Below are 18751 nucleotides of genomic sequence, written 5' to 3' on the forward strand. Positions count from 1 at the left end.
TTTTTTTTTTTTTTTTAAATTTTTTATTTTTTATAAACATATATTTTTATCCCCAGGGGTACAGGTCTGTGAATCACCAGGTTTACACACTTCACAGCACTCACCAAATCACATACCCTCCCCAATGTCCATAATCCCACCCCCTTCTCCCAAACCCCCTCCCCCCGGCAACCCTCAGTTTGTTTTGTGAGATTAAGAGTCACTTATGGTTTGTCTCCCTCCCAATCCCATCTTGTTTCATTTATTCTTCTTCTACCCACTTAAGCCTCCATGTTGCATCACCACTTCCTCATATCAGGGAGATCATATGATAGTTGTCTTTCTCTGCTTGACTTATTTCACTAAGCATGATACGCTCTAGTTCCATCCATGTTGTTGCAAATGGCAAGATTTCATTTCTTTTGATGGCTGCATAGTATTCCATTGTGTATATATACCACATCTTCTTGATCCATTCATCTGTTGATGGACATCTAGGTTCTTTCCATAGTTTGGCTATTGTGGACATTGCTGCTATAAACATTCGGGTTTCTAAAAAGGTATTATCATAGATACAAATCACATAAACAAAAGCTATGTGTCCCTTTGGATACAAATGTAGTGATCCAAAGGGACACATAGCTTTTGTTTATGTGATTTGTATCTATGATAATACCTTTTTAGAAATTAATACTAAGAAATGTATAAAAATACATATTAATTCATATGGTAGGCAATCTTTAAGATGGCCCCCAATGATTCCTACTTTGTGGTATTCATGCCCATGTGTAATCCCCTCCCCTTGAGTATGGGCTGAATTCATTGACTTAAAAAAAAAAAAAAAAAAGAACACAGCCAAAATGATGGGATGCCACTTTCAAGATTACGTTACAGAAAGACTGTGTCTTCTGTTTTGATTGTGCACGCGCTCTCTCTCTCTCTTTGAGGGAAGCCAGTTGCCATGTTGTAACTTTCCTGTGAAGAGATCCATGTGACAAGGAACTGATGTCTCTGGCCAACAGCAGTATGGAACTGGGTCCTGTTGATAGCTCTGTAAGTGAGCTGAGAAGCTAATCCTACCCCAGACTAGCCCTAAGATGACTGCAGCTCTACTCATACCTTGAATATAGCTTTGTGAGAGATCCTGAACAAGAGGAACCAAAAGAAGCTACATGTGGATTCCTGATCCATAGACATGGTGAGATAATAAATACTCTTAAGCTGCTAAATTTTGGCATAACTGGTGACACAGTATATAACAAATACATGTCATTTAAAAAATGACAATAGCAATCTTTCCTATGAAAATAACTGTTTTTCGAAGTAAACATGTAGGGAGATGAGTGATTTTGTTTTCATTTTTGCAATCTCTTTAATGTTTAGTTTCATTGAAAACATATGGCTTCTCATATCTGCCTCTGAATTTAATTTGTTGCAACACATTGTTTTGGTTGAAATACATGAAGAAAATCCAGCCTTAGACAGATAATGTAGTTGTAAAAGTAAGAAATATTTTAATACTCTTTCCTGGTATGCTCACTTTGGCAGCCCATATATTACATAATACTCTTTTCTGGTAAGTGTGGATAGTCTTCTTTGATCCTATACTACCTTTTAATAAGTGGTAGTTTCCCAAAGGTTAGTTGCAACCTTTAGTTACATTAGTAACTAAATGTTAGATAGTTTAGTCAGTTTAGTTAGGGTGGTCTGTTACAATAAAATTTATCGGTCTGTCTTGTACTTTGATGGAATCTTCTACCAATGCATGATTTGTAACATCATGAATTGATCACTTGGATATTGGTCCTTTGATTTTGGTAGATCTTCCACTGACATGTTTCATCATAAAACAGCCTGTTGTCCTCCCCTACACCCCCACCTCCCCCAAAACCCTTTGCTAATATAACCATTTCTCTTATCAGAAAAGTCTTTAAGTTTGGGGAAACTATTGTATTACCTATTATTGAATAGTAAATTACCCAAACTTAGCAACTTAGAACAACAAGTTTGTACTCTCTCACAGTCTCTGTAGATCAGGAATCCAGAATGGCTTAGCTGGGTGGTTCAGGGTCAGGTTGTTCATGAGGTTGCAGTCAAGCTGTTGGCTGGGCTGCAGTCATTTTAAGGCTCAATAGAGAAACAGTCCACTTCCAAACTCATTCATATGCCATTTGGCAAGCTTCAGAAGATCCACTTCCAAGTTTACTCACATGTTTGCTTGCAAGCCTCAGTTTCTTGCCAAGTGGACCTTTCCATAGGCTGCTTGCATGTTCTCAAGATGTAGCAGTTGGCTTTCCTCTACCAGGGCTACCTTACATCCTGGCAGCTTGTCCCAGATGAGCGTGAGAGAGAGAAAAAGGGACAGGGAATGTGAATATAAAGAAGCTCACCTAAGACAGAAGCATAGTTATTTTATAACCTAGTCTCAGTATGATAACTTATCACTTCAGCCATATTTGTTCAGTAGAAATGGTCCAGCCCACAATCAAGGGGTGGGGAACTAAGCCCCATCTCCTGAGGAGAACTGGATCAAAGAATATACCAAACCACCACAAGCTGTCAAATTCATGATGCCAGATGCAAGTTTTCCCAAATTTTAATTTTTGTTTTAAATTTATCATCGACAATAAACACTGTTGCTTGTTTTCCTTGAAATGACAGCTTAACATCTTTCATTTTTAAGAAAAATTTTGCCTAACACTCAACTCCATATAACCATAATTTCTCTGTCAGTTGTTCTTTCAAGTGAAAATGATATTCAGTGAAAAAAGCCACTGATTCAGGTCACAGGTCAGGACAAGTATACTATTGCTTTTTCCTTGAGGCAGTCATGTATTTCAGTATGTAGCAGCAGGGCTTTATGCATACTTCCTATTAACTCACACAATATTAAAATTATATATACCTGAGGGTCAATATTTAATAAGATTAATCATTTTTCTTGCTTCATCCAGGATACTCTTAGGTAAAACTGACCTTTGGGAGGGGGCAGATTATAGACCTGAGACTGGGAATATCATTGTAGAAAGAAGTAACTCAGGAAAAGCTTCATGGGGAAAGGTGTGTGTTGAGATTAGCTGGGAGTTACATTTCAACTGGCAGAGAACCAGAAAGGTGGGAGAGGCAAATAAGCAGATCCAGTGGGGCTGGAATGAAAGGAGCATATGACATTCAAGAGGAGAGAGAGGGAAAGCTATTTTGGAGCAAACTGTGGGCTAGATCTGAGCATCTGTGGAGGGACCCAAATGGACATCTCCACAAAATACACCCATCTGAAGAGGCAGTGTGAGGGATGGAGGCTGCTGCTAGACCGCTTAGGGTCTTCTCAGGATGGTAATCTAGCTGGAAATGCAGTAGGAGGTTCTCAGCAGGGTTCCATATGATACAGTCACCTTTGACTTTGTTCCTGAGGGCACCAATGCTGGTCACAACCACGTAGTTAAGTAAGAGCTCCTCCCATCTGCCCTAACCCTACCCCAGCAGCAAAACTCAGCCAGGAAAGGGAAATTTTTTTAATGGAACGGGATTAGAGTTTGGATTATGACACTGGACTGGACTCTAAATACTAAAACTTCATTTACTACATGAGAACAAGCACAAAACCATAAAATTGCACTGAGATTTCAACGTAGTGTAGGTGGAGCACCAAGATTTGGAACAGAGTGATAGTGCACATTTGAAGGAGGGTGGGAAAAAAAAAGAGATCCTTACCTTTAGCTTGTACCCTCCAGAGTTCTACTCCTTTAATAAAGTGGTCTCAGTAACTATTCACTGAGGTTTATTTTTGCCAAGCCAAAGTTCAGCTGGGCATGTTTTGATGAGTGGGCAAGATGTATGCATATTTAGGAGAAATGGTATTTTCCGAGTGATTGGAACCAGGCTAACCTGTTCATGTCCCAGCTCTGCTGCTTAAAAAATGTGACAGACACATTGTTAATCTCCCTAACTCTCAGTTTCCTCTTCTATAAAATGGAGATACATAATGCCTCCTTCACAGCGTTGTTGTAAAGAGTTAATAATGAGCATTCAATAAATGGTAGGCAGTGATTATGATTACCATAATCTTGGTTGGTACTGAAAAAAATAGTAGTTTAGAAAAATTTACCAGGCATTAGCATGGAAGATAGATTGAAGGTAAATCAAGATTAGGAGGAGGCAGAAAACTTAGAATCATTGAGTAAAAAAATGAAGCTAAATGGTAGCTATAGGAATGAAATAGAAGTCAAGGTCAGTAGAGGTCAATACAGCCTTGCAAATGTAAAGGATGTTTGAGAAGCAAATGAATAGAAGAGGTAACTGCTTAGGTACAATAAGGTCAATAAAGGAGAAGGAAGAATCGAAGCCACTTTAAATTGTTAAATCTTGGTTGGATGGGAGAATAGTAGAAAAGGGAGTGATATAAACATTAGCAGAATGAGCAGGGTAGGTGGGTGAGTGGTGGGAAAAAAAATACTAGTTTTGTTTTGCTGCATTTCGGATGTAGGCAATGATGTAACTTCCAAAGGCAAACATTCTATAGATATTTGGAAAGTCATTTATTTATTCATTCTTCTATTGAATGTATGTCTTGAGTGCCAAGTTGGTGTCGGACACTATGTGAGGCTCTAGTGAAAACAATTTAGTGAAGTTGGAGTTTAAATGGGACCTCTGGGCTGGTAGAAAGATTTGGGTCCTCCAACATATAGCTGGTCCCCCAAATCATGAATTTTAATCAGTTTTCTAATAGTGTGAAGAAGACACAATTTCTAGGAATATTTCCAGTTAAGAAATGGGCAAACTTGGGACACTTGGGTGGCTCATTCAGTTAAGAAATGGACAAACAGGTAAGAACTAAACCAGGATCATAATTATTTTTATATTAAATGCCAGTCATGTATTGTTTCTAAATATTTAATTATAAAAAAGCATTTGTACAGTGGTGTTCATATTTTAAAACGTTTTATTTTGGAGTAATTATAGATTCACAGGAAGTTGCAAAAATAGTATATAGGTCTCATTTACCCTTCCCCCAGAGTCCCCCAGTGACTGTAGTTTACATAGCTAGAGTACAACATGAAAACAAGGAAATTAGCATTGGTATAATCCACTGACTTTATTCAGTTTTCACCCATTTTACATGCAGTCATTTGTGTATATGTGTGTTCCTAATTTTATGCCATGTTATCACATGTATGGATTCATATAATCTTTTATCCTTAATTGTTAAATTGTTTTCTTTTTCCTCATTCCAATTAATTATGCGATATAAAGAATCTGCACCATTAGATTTTGTTAATCTCTAATTAGATATTATCAATTATTAGATAATTAGATGATTATCAATAATTAGAGATTATTGATAATCTCTAATGTTCAAACAGCATATACAGCAAAAATCACAAAGATTTTTAAAATATCTAATTAACAAGGTATTTATGCATTTTTTATTCTATTGAATATATTGAGCCAGATTCTTCTAAGAACTTTAGACAGTCCTTCGCTCTTTCCTAAGTTCTTTATCAGTAATATGTGAGTTATGATTTCTAAAACCCTATAATTCTACAATTTTAGAATTCCAATTCTTAGGTCACTTGGTCTCTTGATCTAAAGCATAAAATTTCTGCCTTAGTTCTTTTTGGCTCAGTGTCAGTCTCTTATCTTATTAGGCCCGTGGCCACTGGAGCACAGTTAATAACTCTAATTGTAGTAAATAATACCCTGTTAGCTGGAAAGATTCTAGCATACCTTCCACAAGTGGCTGCTTCCTCAAAAGGTTTGTATATATTAGGTAATGTGATAATACATTAATAATTGTCCTAACAAAAATAACATATATTTTGAATGAAAATATTTGTTATGCCATTATTTTTAATAATAATTTAACTAAAACATCACAAACCATTTCTATTCTGACAACAAACAGCATATCACCAGTGAGCTTCATTCATACTTAAACAAATAAAAATTTGTGATACTCTGACCTGGGCTAGACAAGGAGGAGGTTTCTGCTATTTATGAAAAAAATAGTATTAGGCCAATTGCCAAGAAAATTAAACTTTTAAATAGATTCATCTCCTCAACCCCCAAGAAAGATATAGAATTAATTTCATGAAAATAGATGAGCTTTTATGCTTGGACAAAACTGTTAGTAAAAGATCAACGTAAGTAAGATCAAGGTTAAAGTAAATATTTGTAGGCTGAGTAAATACCACTTTGTAAAAGTGACCATGAGATGTAGACTTTGTACAGTAGTCATTTTAGAAAGCTTGACAATTTAACATATTGATGGCAACACAGCAATAGTAAAGTTAGATTTCTAATTCAGTAATATTCTAATAAAAATACCCCAAAACAGTAGATTAAAATACTTCATGATCTTACTTTTTCTGAACTAAAGTTAATGGAGTATATTTAAACCCTCCAAGGATTGTTCGGTAGCTTGTTCCACTTACAACTGTCCTAATAGTTCCATTTCATGATACCAAGATTCTCTCAAGGGAAAATTTAGAACACAAAGTACTTGCTTTTAATCAACAGAGTTGTTAGAGTCAAAAAAAAAAAAAAAAACCACAAAGCAAAAACACAACTTCTCTGCAAGAAGTATTAAACCCAAGTGTTTAGAATTAATTATTGCAAAACCAAAAATAGAACATATAAAACATATATATTTTTTCACATTATCTTCAAATTTTTGGCAGAGAACCTAAGGCTGATTTGGGGCTCTGATATACTTTGTTCTCATATTTAAGAATAAATATCTATTTTGGAAATATCTATTAAGGGATCGACTACAGAATAGACGCCATTTGCTTACAGATCCTTAGAGCAGTAAGTGATTTTTCCCTTCTCACTCAGCTGCTGAGGGGCAAAAATGGGATAAGAACAAGTCTTCCTGACTCAAAAATTTACTGCTCTTTGGCATATTCAGCACTGATATCTATAAATCATTCCCATAGCTTTATTTAAATGGAGGGGAACCTCTAGTGTGGAGCAGTTAGCCCTTTGCTCCTCTATATTGCATTTACTTCATTTATTTCTTTAAAAGTTGCAATAAAGTACCATTTGTATTAAACCAGGTACCTTTTTGGGGGCCTGGGTGGCTCAGTGGGTTAAAGCTTCCATCTTCAGCTCAGGTCATGTTTCAGGGTCCCGGAATTAGCCCCACATTGGGCTCTCTGCTCAGTGGGGAGCCTGCTTCCTCCTCTCTCTCTGCCTGCCTCTCTGCCTACTTGTGATCTCTGTCTGTCAAATAAATAAATAAATAAATAATCTTTAAAAAAAATTAAACCAGGTACCTTTTTTATTCAATGAAATTAAGCTATATGTTGAGATATTATTTTCTATTCTTTTGGGGAAGGAAAACTAAAATTAAGTGTAAGTAGGGGAAAACAGCATTTGTAACATATATAGCAAAGAGCTAAAATTCTCACTTCATATGAGACTTGTAAATAAATATATAAGCATGCCAAAGGGGAAAATATTACTAAAGACAGTCATAAAGGATTTCTCCATTTATTTAAAAGATATTTTCTTTTTTTTTAAATTTTATTTATTTATTTGACAGAGAAAGAAATCACAAGCAGGCAGAGAGGCAGGCGGAGGGGGGTGGGGGTGGGAAGCAGGCTCTCTGCTGAGCAGAGAGCCCGATGTGGGACTTGATCCCAGGACTCTGAGATCATGACCTGAGCCGAAGGCAGTGGCTCAACCCACTAAGCCACCCCGGCGCCCTAAAAGATATTTTCTTAATGCTATCAATATACCCTGTACTCTGCTATGTATTAGGAATAGAATGAACAAGTATTTATTGACTTCATGCCATATTGCTTTTTAAAAAAAGATGTATTTAAGAATAATCACATTTTGCAAAAAAATGTATGTATACATTCATAAAGATATCTGAGGAAATAAAGTCGTTATCAGTGGGTGGCCAGATTTGTTTATTTGAAACTTATACAATAATAAGCATGCATTTCTTTTATAATGAATTTTATAAAAATGTTTAAAACTTACAGACATAAAGTTATTCAATTATTTCACCTATTGTCAAGAATTTTTTGGCAATAAGAATACATATTTTTTTGGTTATCTAGTGGAAGATGGGTTCCAGCAGAAATGGATTCCTTCCTTTCCTTTTTAATTTTTTAATTAAAAAATTTTTAGGGGGCGCCTGAGTGGCTCAGTGGGTTAAACCCTCTGCCTTCGGTTCAGGTCATGATCCCAGGGTCCTGGGATCCAGCCGCGCATTGGGCTCTCTGCTCAGCAGGGAGCCTGCTTCCTCCTCTCTCTCTCTGCCTGCCTCTCTGCCTACTTGTGATCTCTGTCAAATAAATAAATAAAATTTTTTAAAAAAATTTTTAAAAAATTTTATTTATCTATTTGAGAGAGAGACAGATAATGACAAAAGATAGTGAGAGAGAGCACAAGCAGGAAGGAGAGGGAGGAGCAGGCTCCCGTTAAGCAGGGAGCCCAACATGGGGCTTGATCCCAGGACTCTGGGATCATGACCCGAGCCAAAGGCAGACACTTAACCACCTGAGTACCTAGCAAGGATCCCCTCTCTTTTTCAAAAAAGATTTTATTTATTTATTTATTTGAGAGAGAGACAGTGACATGAGATAGTCCTTCCTTTTATACCACTATAACATGATAATAATAATTTTATAAATAATGATTTTATTACTTTTTTCCATTTTTAACATTTCTGTGTTATTTTTCATTTCTATTTGTTTTCAGTAAGTTAAGTTTTATGGAGGCTGAGTTTGCATAAATTTATTATTTTTAGCTAAGGTTATCAGACTTTTATGAGTATGTTTCCTGAGGCATGAACCAAATGAAGATGCTTAGGAAATTGGATACTCAGACCATATGCTCAAGAGAGAAATATGGAATCTAAGAGTTTGAAATGTGAGAACCGTCAAAATATGTATACAATTGTAGAAGCTGTGAGAATATCTTAGCCCTTCTATTTTTTTAATTTAAATTGAATTATTTAACATATAATGTATTATTGGTTTCAGAGATGCTGGCCTGTGATTTATCAGTCTTATATAATACCCAGTGCTCTTTACATCACAGGCCCTCCTTAATGTCTATCACCCAGTTACCCCATCCCTCTCCCCTCTCCCCTCCACCAACCCTCAGTTTGTTTCCTGTGATTAAGAGTCTCCTATGGGGAACCCTCCTACACTGTTGGTGGGAATGCAAGCTGGTGCAGCCACTCTGGAAAACAGTATGGAGGTTCCTCAAAAAGTTGAAAATAGAGCTATGACCGAGCAATTGCACTACTGGGTATTTACCCTAAAGATACAAATGTAGTGATCCAAAGGGGCACATGCACCCAAATGTTTATAGCAGCAATGTCCACAATAGCCAAACTATGGAAAGAACCTAGATGTCCATCAACAAATGAATGATCAAGAAGATGTGGTATATATACACAATGGAATACTATGCATCCATCAAAAGAAATGAAATCTTGCCATTTGCAACAACGTGGATGGAACTAGAGGGTATTATGCTTAGTGGAATAAGTCAATCAGAGAAAGACAATTATCATATGATCTTCCTGATAGGAGGAACTTGAGAGGCAACATGGGGGGCTTGGAAAGTAGGAAAAGAATAAATGAGACAAGATGGGATCGGGAGGGAGACAAACCATAAGAGACTCTTAATCTCACAAAACAAACTTAGTGTTGCCCGGGGTAGCGGGGTAGGGATAGGGTGGTGGGGTTATGGACATTGGGGAAGGTATGTGCTATGGTGAGTTCACAGACCTGGTGATTCACAGACCTGTACCCCTGGGGCTAATAATACATTATATATTAATTTAATAATAAGAAATTATTAAAAAATGAAAATAAAATAAAATACACACACACACACACACAGAGTCTCCTATGGTTTGTCTCCCTTTCTGGTTTCATCTTGTTTTATTTTTTCCTCTCTTCCCCTATGATCTTCTGTTTTGTTTTGTATGTTCCAGTATCAGTATCAGTGAGATCATAAATAATTATCTTTCTCTGACTGACTTTCCTTAACATAGTACCTTCTAGTTCCATCCACATCATCGCAAATGGAAGGATTTCTCTTTTTCTTTTTTTTTTTTTTTGATGGCTGAGCAATATTGCATTGTGTATATATACCACATCTTCTTTATCTATCTGTCGATGGAATCTTTCCATAGTTTGGCTATTGTGGACATTGGTGCTATAAACACTGGGGTGCAGGTGCCCTTGCAGATGACTACATTTGTATCTTTGAGGTAAATACCCCGTAGTGCAATTGCTGGGTCATAAGGTAGCTCTTTTCAAATTTTGAGGAACTTCCCTACTGTTTTCCAGAGAAAGCAGCACCTGCTTGCATTCTCACCAACAGTGTAAGAGGGTTCCCCTTCTTCTGAATTTTTGCCAACATCCATCATTTCCAAACCTGTTAATTTTAGCCATTCTGACTGGTGTGAAGTGATATCTCATTGTGGTTTTGATTTGTATTTCCCTGATGCTGGGTGTTGTGGAGCATTTTTTCATGTGTCTTTGGCCGTCTGGATGTCTTCTTTGGAGAAATGTCTGTTCATGTCCTCTGCCCATTTTTTGATTGGATTATTTGTTCTTTGGGTGTTGAGTTTGAGAAGTTCTTTATACATTTTGGATGCTAGCCCTTTATCTGATATGTCATTTGCAAATATCTTCTCCCATTCTATATGTTGTCTTTTGGTTTTTTGTTTTTTTTTTTACTGTTTCCTTTGCTGTGCAAAAGTTTTTATTTTGATAAAGACCCCGTAGTACATTTTTCCTTTGTTTCCCTTGCCTTTGGAGACATGTCTAGTAAGAAGTTCCTGTAGCAGAGGACACAGAGGTTGCTGTCTGTGCAGTCTTCTAGGATTTGTGTGGATCCCTGTCTCACACTTAGATCTTTCATCCATTTTGAGTCTATTTTTGTGTATTGTGTAAGAAAATGGTCCAGTTTCATTCTTCTGAATGTGGCTGTCCAATTTTCCCAACAACATTTGTTGAAGAGACTGTCTTTTTCCCATTGGATATTCATTCCTGCTTTATCAAAGATTAATTGACCATAAAGGTCCATTTCTGGGTTCTGTATCTGTTATGTTGATCTATGTGTCTGTTTTTGTGCTAGTAACATACTGTCTTGATTACAGCTTTGTAATAGAGTTTGAAGTCTGGAATTGTGATACTGCCAGTTTTGGTTTTCCTTTTCAACATTCCTTTGGCTATTTGGGGTCTTTCCTGATTCCATACTAATTTTAGGATTATTTGTTCCAGCTCTCTGGAGAAAGTATTTTGATAGGGATTGCATTGAATTTGTAGATCGCTCTCAATAGTGTAGAGATTTTAATAATATTTGTTCTTCCAATCCATGAGCATGGAACGTTTTCCCATTTTTTTGTACCTTCCTCAATTTCTTTCATAAGTGTTCTAGAGTTTTCTGAGTAAGTATCTTTGCCTCTTTGGTTAGGTTTATTCCTAAATATTTAATGGTTTTGGGTGCAATTGTAAATGGGATAAACTCCTTAATTTCTTTCTTCTGTCTCACTGTTGGTGTATAGAAATGCAGTTGATTTCTGTTCATTGATTTTATATCCTAACACTTTGCTGAATTCCTTTATGGGTTCTAGCAATTTTGTGATGGAGTCTTTTGGTTTTTCCACATGGAGTATGATGTTATCTGCAAAGAGTGAGAGTTTGACTTCTTTGCTGATTTGGATATCTTTTATTTCTTTTTGTTTTCTGATTGCTGAGACTAAGACTTCTAGTATTATGTTGAACAGCAGTGGTGATAGTGGACAATCCTGCTGTGTTCCTGACCTTAGGGGAAAAGCTGTCAGTTTTTGCCCATTGAGAATGATATTCACTGTGGGCTTTTCATATACAGCTTTTATAATATTGAGATATGTTCCCTCTATCTCTACACTATGAAGGTTTTTTAAACATTTTTATTTTTTTAAATTTCTTTTCAGTGTTCCAGAATTCATTGTTTATGCACCACACCCAGTGCTCCATGCAATATGTGCCCTCTATAATACCTACCACCAAGAGTTTTAATCAAGAAAGAATGCTGTACTTTGTCAAATGCTTTTTTTGTCATCTATTGAGAGAATCATATGGTTCTTGTCCTTTTTTTGTATTTCTGTAGTGTATCACATTGATTGATTTGTAGATGTTGAACCACCCTTGCAGCCCAGGAATAAATCCCACTTGGTCGTGGTGAATAGCCTTTCTAATATACTGCTGGATTCTATTGACTAATATTTTGGTGAGAATTTTTCCATCATATTCATCAGGGATATTGGTCAATAATTTTCCTTTTTGGTGGGCAGTTTTCTGGTTTTGGGATCAATGTAATACTGGCCTCATAGAAATAATTTGAAGGTTTTCTTTCCATTTCTAGTTTTTAGCTTCAGAAGAATAGGTGCTATTTCTTCTTTAAATGTTTGGTAGGGGGCGCCTGGGTGGCTCAGATGGTTGAGCTTCTACCTTCAGCTCAGGTCATGACCCCAGGGTCCTGGGATTGAGCCCCACTTCAGACTCCCTGCTTAGCAGGGGGCTTGCTTCTCCCTTCCTTATACTGCTGCCCCTGCCTACTTTTTCTCTCTCACTCTGTCAAATAAACAAACAAGATCTTTCAAAAAAATTAAAAAATTTTTTTAAATGTTTGGTAGAATTCCCCTGGGAAGCCATCTTGCCCTGGGCTCTTGTTTATTGGGAAATTTTTGATTACTGCTTCAATTTCCTTGCTGGTTTTGGGTTTGTTCAGGTTTTCTACTGCTTTCTCTTTCAGTTAGGTAGTTTATAAGTCTCTAGAAATGCATCCATTTCTTCCAGACTGACTAATTTGTTGGCATATAATTGCTCATAATATGTTCTTAACAATTGTTTCTATTTCTTCAGTGTTGATTATGATGTCTCCTCTTTTACTCATGATTTTATTTATTTGTGTCCTTTCTCTTTTCTTTTTGATAAGTCTGGCCAGGGTTTTGTCAATCTTATTAATTCTTTTAAAGAACCAGCTCCTGGATTTGTTGATCTGTTCTACTATTATTTTGGTTTCTACTTCACTGATTTTTGCTCTAATCTTTATTATTTCTCTTCTCCTGCTGGGTTTATGCTTTATTTGCTGTTCTTTCCCCAGCTCCTTTAGGTGTAAGGTTAGGTTGTGTATTTGAGACCCTTCTTGTTTCTTGAGAATACTTCCCTCTGAGGACAACCTTCCCTACATCCCAAAGATTTTGAACTGTTGTGTTTTCATTTTTGTTTGTTTCATGAAATTTTAAATTCTTCTTCTTTTTTTTTATTTTTTTAATTTTTTATAAACATATATTTTTAGTCCCCAGGGGTACAGGTCTGTGAATCACCAGGTTTACACACTTCACAGCACTCACCAAAGCACATACCCTCCCCAATGTCCATAATCCCACCCCCTTCTCCCAAACCCCCTCCCCCCAGCAACCCTCAGTTTGTTTTGTGAGATTAAGAGTCACTTATGGCTTGTCTCCCTCCCAATCCCATCTTGTTTCATTGATTCTTCTCGTACCCACTTAAGCCCCCATGTTGCATCACCACTTCCTCATATCAGGGAGATCATATGATAGTTGTCTTTCGCTGCTTGACTTATTTCGCTAAGCATGATACGCTCTAGTTCCATCCATGTTGTCGCGAATGGCAAGATTTCATTTCTTTTGATGGCTGCATAGTATTCCATTGTGTATATATACCACATCTTCTTGATCCATTCATCTGTTGATGGACATCTAGGTTCTTTCCATAGTTGGGCTATTGTGGACATTGCTGCTATAAACATTCGGGTGCACGTGCCCCTTTGGATCACTACGTTTGTATCTTTAGGGTAAATACCCAATAGTGCAATTGCTGGGTCACAAGCCTTTCTCAAGAAACAAGAAAGGTCTCAGGTACACAACCTAACCCTACACCTAAAGGAGCTGGAGAAAGAACAAGAAAGAAACCCTAAGCCCAGCAGGAGAAGAGAAATCATAAAGATCAGAGCAGAAATCAATGAAATAGAAACCAAAAAAACAATAGAACAAATCAACGAAAGTAGGAGCTGGTTCTTTGAAAGAATTAATAAAATTGATAAACCCCTGGCCCGACTTATCAAAAAGAAAAGAGAAAGGACCCAAATAAATAAAATCATGAATGAAAGAGGAGAGATCACAACTAACACCAAAGAAATACAAACTATTATAAGAACATACTATGAGCAACTCTACGCCAATATGACAATCTGGAAGAAATGGATGCATTCCTAGAAACATATAAACTACCACAACTGAACCAGGAAGAAATAGAAAGCTTGAACAGACCCATAACCAGTAAGGAGATTGAAACAGTCATTAAAAATCTCCAAACAAACAAAAGCCCAGGGCCAGACGGCTTCCCGGGGGAATTCTACCAAACATTTAAAGAAGAACTAATTCCTATTCTCCTGAAACTGTTCCAAAAAATAGAAATGGAAGGAAAACTTCCAAACTCATTTTATGAGGCCAGCATCACCTTGATCCCAAAACCAGACAAGGATCCCTTAAATTCTTCTTTAATTTCCCAGTTGACCCATTCATTCTTCAGTAGGTTGTGCTTTAGCCTCAACACATTTGAGTTCTTTCCAAATTTCCTCTTGTGATTGAATTCCAGTTCAAAGCATTGTGGTCTAAAAATATGCAGGGAATGATCCCAGCCTTTTGGTACTGGTGGAGACCTGATTTGTGACCCAGTATGTCATCTATTCTGGAGAACGTTCCAAGTTCTGGAGAAGAATGTGTATTCTTTTCCTTAGTATGGAATGTTCTGAATATATCTGTGAAGTCCATCTGGTCCAGTATTTCATTCAAAGCCCTTATTTCCTTTTTGATCTTCTGCTGAAATTATCTGTCCATTGAAGTGAGGGATGTGTTAAAATTCCCTACTATTATTATATTATTATCAATGTTTTTTCTTTAATTTTGTTATTAATTGGCTTATATATTTGGCTGCTCCCATGTTAGGGGCATAAATATTTACAATTATTAGATCTTGTTGGATAACCCTTTAATTATGATGTAGTGTCCTTCCTCATCTCTTATTACAGTCTTTGCTTTAAAATCAAATTTGTCTGGTACAAGGATTGCCACCCAAGCTTTCTTTTGGTGTCCATTAGCATGATAAATGGTTTTCCACTCCCTCACATTAAATTTGGAGGTGTCTTGGGGTCTAAAGTGAGTCTCTTGCAGACAGCATATTAATGGGTCTTGATTTTTTATCCAGTCTGATACCCTGTATCTTTTGATTCAGGCATTTAACCCATTTACATTCAGAGTAACTATTGAAATATATTAATTTAGTGCCATTGTATTACCTGTAAAGTCACTGTTTCTGTATATTGTCTCTGTTCCTTTTTGGTCTGTGTTATTTTTGGGGTATCTCTTTGCTTAGAGGGTCGTATTTAATATTTCTTGTAGGGTTGGTTTGGTAATCACAAATTACTTAAGTTTCTGTCCTAGAAGCTTTTTATCTCTCCTTCTATTTTGAATGACATCCTAGCTGGATAAAGTATGCTTGGCAGCATATTTTTCTCATTTAGCACTGTGACACACTGTGACAGTGTGTTTCTAAAATTTACATAAGATTGTAAAGAGCCAAGGACAGGCACAAGACTTTTGAAGAAGTAGACTTGAGTAGAAGTAGTTATTCTAGCACTATATTATTTTTTTTCCTAATACCATAATATTTAAGACAGCATGATATTGATAGGACAAGCCAAATACACCAGTGGAAAAGCATAGATCCATGCATTTATTGATACTTACTATGTGAAATAGGTAGCACCACAGAGCAGTGGGAAAAGAACACTCTTTTAAATAAATGATGTTTGAAAGTTGGATATCCATATGGAGAAAAGCAAAATTGCATCACATACAAGTCATTTCCAGATATATTAAAGACCTACATGTGAAAAGGAAAATATAAAACTTACAAAAATTATATAGAAAAAAATTGATTTTAGGCTAGAGAGGAATTTAAAAAAAAACTTTATTTATTTATTTGACAGAGATCACAAGTAGGTAGGGAGGCAGGTAGAGAGAAAGAAGGAAGCAGGCTTCCCATGGAGCAGAGAGCTTGAGGCGGGGCTCGATCCCAGGACCCTGGGATCACGACCCGAGCCGAAGGCAGACGCTTTAAGTCACTGAGACACCCAGGCACCCCTAGAGAGGAATTTCTTAAACAAGACAGAAAAAGTTCTAACTATAAAGGAAATTTGACATTCTTAAATTGAAGGACTTCATAAAAACAAAGAAAAAGATAAGCCACAGGATGTGAAGACATATTCTTGCAGAGATAGCTAACCGACAGCTATAGGATAAAGAAATAATTCATTCAGATCAAGAGGAAAAGACTACTCAATGTAAAAATGGACAAAAAACTTCAACAGATACCTATGAAAGAAGAAATCCAAATGTACAATAAAATCAATCATCATATTTGTTAGAGAAATATAAATTAAAACCACAATGACTTACTTCCCACCAGAAGTGACAAAAATTCAAAGACAAGATGGTTACTTTACTGACAATATAGAGTAACAGAATCACTCATATATTCTGTTAAGTTGGAGTTTATAACAACTTATAACATATAAGTTGGAGTTAGCACTTTAGAAAATTGGCATTATCTCATCAAATTAAATATGTGCATATTTTATTATGTATAATCCCAGTCCCATGTATATACTGTAGAGAAGATTGCATACATACATGTAAATAATACACATGTAAATAATATCCATAATAGTATTATTTATGATAGCCCCAAGCTGGAAACAACACATGTATTCATCAGCTCTAGAATGGATATATAAATCATGGTACTTTCATGTATTCAAATTCTAAACAGCACTGAAAGTGAACAAACTGTTGCTACATGGGTGAACCTTCTGTAAATACCACTAAACAAAGGAAGCATGACACAATGGAACACACACACCATGGCTTTACTTACATCAAGTTCTAAAACAGGCAACTCTGTTTTCTAGGATTGTACATGTGGGTAGTTGTATTGACATTCTCAAGCTAGATAATTGAATATTGTTTAATAAAAGGTATGGGAAAGGTTTGGGAAAAGCTATGAGGAATGTAAGGAATGGTACTGTGCCTAGTGCTACAAGTGTAGTTACCACCTATCACCATACTACACTATTACAATATTACTATATTTCCTATGTTGTGTCTTTTATTCCTCTGACTTTTTCATTCTAGAGTAACATTTAAATCAGTGAATTTTGAGTAAAGCAGATTACCTTCCATAATGTGGGTGGGCCTCACCCAATCATTTGAAGGCCTTAGTAGAATAGATTGCCCCCAAGCAAAAGGAATTCTGCCAGCAGACAGTCTTTGGACTTGAACTACAACTCTTCCCCGCGTCTCCAGCCTGCTGGTTTACCATTCAGGTTTTGGATTTACCAAACCTCTATAATCGCATGAGCCAATTCTTTAAAATAAAATAAATCTCTCTCCTTCTCTCTCATATATATGTATGTCATATATATACAACATATATATCATGGCAATATCTATAACAATATTACATATATAAACACATGTGCATGCTCTCTCGCTTTCTCTCTCTCTCTCTCACACATACACATACACACACACACACACACACACACACACCCTGTTGATTATGTTTCTCTGCCTACACTTATGAATACAGTTGGTAATAAAACCAACCTGGCCAGCCCTTAGGGAGACCTCTAGGGGAGGAGGCAAGGGGGGAAAATATCCTGTTTCAATCCACTCCCTCTGATCTCTCTGTCAATAAATGCAAGTGGAAGCCAGAGGCCAAAGGAACCTGTTGATATAGTTCATACAAGCTAGCTTCCCAGTATATTGAGTGGGGTGGAGAAGAGAGAAGTGTGGGCCTAGATAGGCAGAGAAAGAGTTAAACACTACAAAAAAAAGCTGGGAAATTATTACCATAAAAATCAGAATAGTGGTTCCCTAGGAGGGTGAGAAAGTAACTATCCAGAAGGGACCCAGTGTTGGGGTATTTCCTTATCTGAATGATGGTTAAAGGGGTGTCTGTTTTATAATTATTCATTAAACCATGCATTTATATTTTATGATTTTTGTATATTTCATAATTTAAACATTTAAAGAAGAAATCAATACTGAACAGTAGGAAATTATATAATACTTGAGTTTAAAAGTCATAACAGTTTTTCAGGTGAGCAAGTTTGTGGCACTTAAAATAGTCTGTTTAAAACACTAGAAATTTGTGGGGTGCTTGGGTGGCCCAGTTGGTTAAGTGCCTGTCTTCAACTCAGGTAATGATCCTGAGGTCCTGGATTTGAGCCCTGTGTCAGGCTTTCTGCTCATTGGGGAGCCTGCTTCTCCCTCTCCCTCTACTGCTCCCCCTGCTTGTGCCCTTTCTCTTTCTGTCAGGTAAATAAATAAAATCTTTAAAAAAGAAAACACTAGAAATTTGTTATAAACAAGCATACAAGTCTGGACAAGTGAAATGATTAAATAACTCAGGACTAAAAGATATTTTCTTCTTTAAAAAAAAGTTGCTTTGAGCCAAATGGGGAAGAAAAAATAGTGGCTAGAGACTTGGACATGTGTAAATACTGACAGTAATGACTAGTATAGAGGTAAATGTTGAAGACAACAGAGAAGAAATGGGAAACAGATGGAGTGCGGTTCCTCAAATGGCAAAAGGGGAAGCACACACAGCACTACCAGAGGGATTAGCCTTAAATAATATGAGGGATATTTATTGCTCTGTGA

The 18751-nt window shown here is 36.6% G+C and overlaps 1 protein-coding gene across 1 annotated transcript in view; it reads right to left on the reverse strand.

The window, feature by feature from the left end:
* Window positions 1-2285, reverse strand: part of SPATA9 (spermatogenesis associated 9) — a 38638-nt gene extending 36353 nt beyond the window's left edge. The window contains exon 1 of the mRNA XM_059418259.1: window positions 2190-2285. The gene's annotated coding sequence lies outside the window, so the exon portion shown is untranslated. The remainder of the gene's footprint in view (window positions 1-2189) is intronic.
* Window positions 2286-18751: the final 16466 nt, after the last annotated feature.

This window comes from Mustela nigripes, chromosome 12 (assembly GCF_022355385.1).
Source record: "Mustela nigripes isolate SB6536 chromosome 12, MUSNIG.SB6536, whole genome shotgun sequence".
NCBI classification, from domain to species: Eukaryota; Metazoa; Chordata; class Mammalia; order Carnivora; family Mustelidae; genus Mustela; species Mustela nigripes.